General features: G+C 41.4%; 1 pseudogene; it reads right to left on the minus strand.

Moving 5' to 3' along the window:
* Window positions 1-3,467: 3,467 nt before the first annotated feature.
* LOC141516201 (ADP-ribosylation factor-like protein 2 pseudogene) lies at window positions 3,468-4,122 on the minus strand (annotated as a pseudogene).
* Between the last annotated feature and the right edge of the window lie 2,102 nt (window positions 4,123-6,224).

Consider the following 6,224-nt stretch of genomic DNA (forward strand, 5'->3'; position numbering starts at 1 on the left):
AAGCCTTTCATCTGGAAGACCCTTTTGCACAGAGGACAGGAGAAGGGTTGGCCAGCATCTCTCCTGTTCTCAGATATATGGAAGACAAAAGCTGTGGCATCAGACTAAAGTTGTTGGATGTGTGATGAAGTCCATGCACACAGGGCAGGGCAGTTCTTCCATGAGATTTACAACTAGATGGGACAAGGCCATATTTCTGAGTACAAGCAAAGTCTAATTCAATTTCCTGAGGGGGATGGAGAATAGGTCCTCAACTTTCTTTGCTAGTGCTTATTTATCTCACAGGGTCCTCTGGCCATTTCCAGCCTTTTACCTTTTCTGAAAGAGAAGCACCATTTTTTTCCTCTAAAATGGAATTAGGAAAAGACAATAGCAAACTAGAAACCAGGACTAGTACAAAGTAGAATAAAAACTCAGTCTTCACCAATCTATGTGTTGACTGTATCTATCTTCTTCCTGAACCCATGGGCAGTATCAATCAATGAAGTAAACTCAAAAATACAGGAAATTTGTCTCTCTCTTTTTCCAGCATCACGGATCATGCTGTACCCAATGTTAACACCTCTCCCCTACAATGACAAAATATCATGAAAACATTAATCAGATAATAAATTCAAAAATCTAATATTCCTAAATATTATAAATATAAATGATTTCCTAAATTTCTAAATATTGAGAGGAAACAATGACTAATGACTATGTAGCCATAATTAGTCCTTAGTCTTTGGCTAATTTTTTTTTTTATTTTTTATTTTTTGGCAAATCAATGGGGTTAAGCAACTTGCCCAAGGTCACACAGCTAGGTAACTATCAACTGAGTCTGGATTTGAAATTCAGGTCCTCCAGACTCCAGGGCTAGTACTCTATCCACCCTGCCACTTAGCTACTCCTGTTTTTGGCTAATCTGTAATAGGAGTTATAAACTTCAACTTACCTTGGTACCACCTTATGGACTTAGTTTTAATGTGTAAAATTGTTCACTTAAAAGACTTTAGATTTTAGAGAGGAAAAAGGACCTAAAAGACTATGTCAGCTAACCCCCATCCTGGGTTATTTTATATTTAAGATTTAGAGAAAATTCAAAATATACCTAAGCCCAATGGCAAGGCAAATTGTGGGGCATGAAATTTGGTGAGGGGATAAGATAAAATCACATTTTGATACCATAATCTGGGGCTGGAAGTAAACATTTTTGTTCTAAACTATAGGAAAAGAGAATTCCCTTTTCCAGGCAAGTCTGAGACTCTAGTGAGTGGCACTCTCTGCCCCATTATTATCTCCTTTTTCTCATTGATCTAGCAGACTTTTACTCCTTTCACCTTGGAACAAATTTCTTTTCTGGTCTTTCTTGAAAAGGATTCAAAAGGAGGAAAAAATTACCAAACAGGAAACTGACCTTTATACAATAGGAGGAATCTTCCTTTAGTCTTTAAATTCAAAACTAATCTTCCAAGAATAATGCTTTGACTGCAGATTGTATTGGTTTGGCTCTTTTTTTTTAGCCTTCTGAGCCCTTTGGATACATGCCTCTGGATCATACTGTGAGAATTTAATTTAAAAAGCATTTGTTCAGTTCATTGTGGTTTTACTAAGTATCAATGATTGTTACTGAGTTAAGTAGGATAAAATTAAGTTTGACTGTTAATACTGTCAGAATGGGAGTTATGTAGGTTAGAATAATTAATCCATTATGTATTGATGATTATATTGCTTTTAAAAGATTTATAGGTGAGACATACTATAAAGATTCACACTTACTTGTGTATTAACCCCACCCTACTTCACACCTACTTCTCAAGCTAATGTAACCTGAGAGCTGTGATCCAAAATGCCAGTTTCCTTTTTCACCTGATGCTCCTAACTGCTTGTGGAAAATCCCAGAATCATGTTGACCAAGCATTGACTAAACACTCACGATTGATGACATATGGAAAGCCTGATGACTAACTTGGCTGGCCCTTTATTGATCTGGTGCTTAGTTTCATAACTAAGTTCCAGACCTACATTCAGATGTGGGCTGTGGTTAACAAGTTTCATACTTTATGAAGTTTACTAACACTTCTTAATTGATTGTTCTTAGTACTTTACCCATAATGGAAGATTAGAGGGGAGTTTATCTTAATGACTACAATGGAAGGCTTAACACCTCTATAGATATCACAATGAAACCTAGTTAGAGAAACTGATTGACTAAGCATTTCTCCAAAAACAAATCAAAGATGAAAGACACTACTCATCTCCTAATAATGAAGAAAAAGGATTTGTTTTTCAATTGTAGCTTTTTCAATTGCTCATTTGTTTTCTAAGACTGGATGATTCTTGTCCTTCCTTATCAAAGAGCAAAATGACATCATTATGTTAGTGACAAGTTACACTATGTTCCACTGTGGCGGATGAGGCTAATGAGCTGAGAATGCTCTACCACAGGTCCTGCAGGTATAGTCTTAGTGAACACCTGGTTGTTTAAACTTAACCTATTTCACATTTCCTTTGAGCTTCTTCCATTTTGCCTTACTCCTGGAGAGTAGCACCCTCTCTGATGAGGGTGCACCATGTAGGGTGGTCCTGTGCCAGTGTCTCTTATGTTGCATAATCAATTCCAAAATTCTTAAGATCCTTTCAGGGTGCCTCCATATAGCTTCTTCTGATCACCCCGTGAACACTAATCCCGTGTGAGTTTTCTGTAAAATAGTCTTTTTTGGCAAGCATATGCTTCACAGTCTAACAATGTTTCCAACCTATCATAGGTGGGTTGTATAGTAACATATGAATGCTTGTGGGTTTAGTTCTAGAAAAGACCAGTGTCTGGTATCTTCTCCTGCCAGGTGATTTTCAGAATCTTCCTGAGACAATTTAAATGGAAGAGATTCATCTTCTTGGCGTGATGCTGGTAGACTGTCCAGAATGAAGTCAGCACAATGGCTTTGTCGACCATCCATTTGGTAGTCTTCTCTCCTCTCCTCTCCTCCACTTCCTTTTGGAGCCTTCCAAATACTTCGCTAGCTCTGGCAATGTGTGTATCAACCTCAATATCAATGTGTACCTCCCTAGAAAGGACACTGCCAAAGTGAATTTATCTGCAGTATTCAAAATTTCTCCATTTGCTATAATCAGTGGTTCCACATTTGGATGGTGTGGGGCTGGCTGATGGAGCACCTGAGATCTCTTGTTATTGTTTTTTTTTAGGGGTTCAACGGGCTTTTATTCTATCAGCTGGGCAGAGGAAGGGGCCTGGAGACTCGGGGCGCCAGAGTGCTTCCCACTGCTTTGTCATCCACAGACAAAGTGCCACAGGAGGGACGGGGCTGGGGAATGGTGGCCACTCCTCCCTGGGGAGCGGGGGGAAGGCACTCCCACAGAGCAGCGGGGTCTCTCCCCTTAAACAGTGTGAGTAGCATCTGGTTAGGACACGGGGGAGGAGGCGTTAGTTGGGGTCCCGCCGGCTTCAGTCCACCTCTGAACCTGGCTCCCCCGGGGCCCCGGGCCAGAGAGGATCAGGATGGGTGGCAGGAGCCGGGGATGCATGGAGGGGCCACTCTTTGGGTGGGTCAAGGGTTCAGTCCAGGAGCTCGCATTTGGACGCAGGGGTCATTCAGAGGTGAAGATACGGCTGGAGATGTCATCCAGGAGCCAGTCGACCCCCAAAAGCAGGTTCTCTCCGGTGACTGCACTGCAGCCCTGGATACACCAATGGTGACTGTGGATGCCATCTAACTCCAGGATCTCTCGAATGTTGTTAGAGGACAGAGCCCTGGGGAGGTCCTGCTTGTTGGCAAAGATCAGGAGAGTGGCTCCTGCCAGGCGCTCCTCCACAAGGAGGCTCTCCAGCTCCCAGCGGCAGTCCTGCATACGCTGCTGGTCAGCACTGTCCACTACCCAGATGAGGCCATAAGAGCGCAGGGACTTCTGTCCACCCACATCCCAGATATTCAGCTTGAACCCTCGATGCTCCAGGGTTTTGATGTTGAAGCCCAGGGTGGGTGAGATGGTGTCGATGTCCTCCTCGTTGAACTTCTTCAGGATGGTGGTCTTCCCTGCATTGTCCAGGCCAAGCATGAGGAGCCGCAGCTCCCGCTCCTTCTGCTTCATCTTCTTCAGGATGGTCAGAAGCCCCATGGTCCCCATCTCTCTTGTTATTGTTAAGACTAAAATGAGCACAAGAAGCAGAGAATAGATTCATGCTTTGTTGTATCACATCTTCAGAGGCTGCATTGAGTACAAGATTATCTGCAAACAGAAGATCATGCACCAACACTCCCTCCACTTTAGTCTTTGCTTGTAGCATTTTCAAGTTGAATTTACCATCAGTGCAAAAGCTGACCTTGATACCATGTTCATTCTCAGTGATAACATGGCTGAGATCATGCTAAAAAGGACATTCTAAGAGCAAAGAAGGAAGGCAGTTAATCTGGATGTAATCCCAGAGTGAAGAAAGAAAATAAAAAGCTAAGCAGTTTGTACCATATAGCAACCTCTTGTTAACTCTTCCATGACATTCTACTTGAAATTGAAAGTTATATTGTTAATAATCTTCACCTGTCCATCTCTAAACAAATTAAGCTATTTCTGTTAGCAACAGTTTGCCTTTGGACCACAGCTAAAAGTCTGTTTCTACTGTTAAAAAACAACCCTCATATCAGAGTAACAGCTTTTCTTGAACATATCCTAGTGGAGATACAAGACCATTACAATCCATCTCACAGTTCTTCCCCTTTTTATTGGAGGGATTACTGCCTTTTATCCCTTCCTCCTGGTCCCTATTTAACTGCTGGTTTGTTTGAGTTTGATTCTGCCTATGAGGAATCACTATTAGACCTGGGAAAGCAAGTGTAGAAAGAAAATAAAGATCTATTAAAACAAGTTACAACACATAAAGGGATAGGTAGAAAGACAGAGATAAAAGAACAATTGAGCAGAGTTGACTGGGCCAATCAGAGATCCAGAGGTCCCACCCAGATTTTTATGGTCTTGCCCCATATCCAGAAGGCAAAAGATGAATTGCCTTCCCCATTACTGGACCCAAAATTAGATAGAGGGTTGAAGCCTACAAATTTTACACTAAACAGTGAAACAATGGTAGTCGATTTACATCTCAAGAATGGGCAACTTCCACCCAGTTTACCAGCCTTTAAGATTACAAATTTTCTTTCTGCTACATTCATAATTCTCTACATCTTTTCCATGGTAGTCAATTTACATCTCAAGAATGGGGGAATCTCTACCCAATATAACAAGATTTAACAGCCTTTAAGATTACAAATTTTGTTTCAGCTAGTTCACAGTTCTCTACATCTTTTCCCTACCTCACCTAAGGCCCCTAGTTATTTACTAGGGCATGTTACAGGCCATTAGTTCATTTGATCTAAAGGGAACCCCTTCCTTGTGGAACTATTGTTTATCCCCTGTAACTCCCCCAAGGTCAGAGACCCTCTCTATTGCTGGAAAAATATAAGGAAACTTGTTCCTCCAGTCATGCAGGGACCACTTGGTGGAAAGGTGTCAACAGCTGCAGGAGAGAGGGAAAGCACAGGCAGTGGTACCAATTACATCCTGTCCAGCCTACCTCAGCAAATGAAAGTGGCCTCAACTCAAGCAGCACCTAGCCCCAAAGCTGCAGCTTTGATGCCATGTAGATGCATGACCAGCAACCACTTTGCCTTGCCAATGAGAACTTCCACCGATGAGAAGGTACCAGTCACCTCAGTCCCTGAGATTTCCATTCTGCTGCAACCCCTAAAGCCCAGTCACTCTTGCTGCCAAGCTGCTGCCTGGAAAGGTCTGGGTGACCCTGGCAGCACCTAACATGTATGTGGGGGGGGGGGGGCTGGAGGAATCAGCTTCTGCCTTAGTCAAAATCCACTCTTCTTTCCAATTACAGAAATTCATTAGCTGTATAATCTTAAGGCAAGATATCATTTGTTTTCCTGTTTTCTGAAAAATAATGGTAGCCACCTCCTAGGTGTTGCAAAGATCAAAATAGGATCATAAAGTGTTTAACAGTGATTGGCTTATACTTCATTATTTTTTAAAATTTAATGTAACTGTTCTATAACTGATAACTTCAAAATTTTTTTAAAATGTCAAAGGTAATAAGATCAATGATTTTATATGGAATAACTGAAATGCAACTGAAGTCATCTGAACTTTTCTTTCAAAATTTAAATACATGTGTTTTATTTCTAAATTGTTCAATATTGTGAAATTTGAGACACCATTGTAACAGA

This window comes from Macrotis lagotis, chromosome 3, assembly GCF_037893015.1.
Source record: "Macrotis lagotis isolate mMagLag1 chromosome 3, bilby.v1.9.chrom.fasta, whole genome shotgun sequence".
Taxonomy (NCBI): Eukaryota; Metazoa; Chordata; class Mammalia; order Peramelemorphia; family Peramelidae; genus Macrotis; species Macrotis lagotis.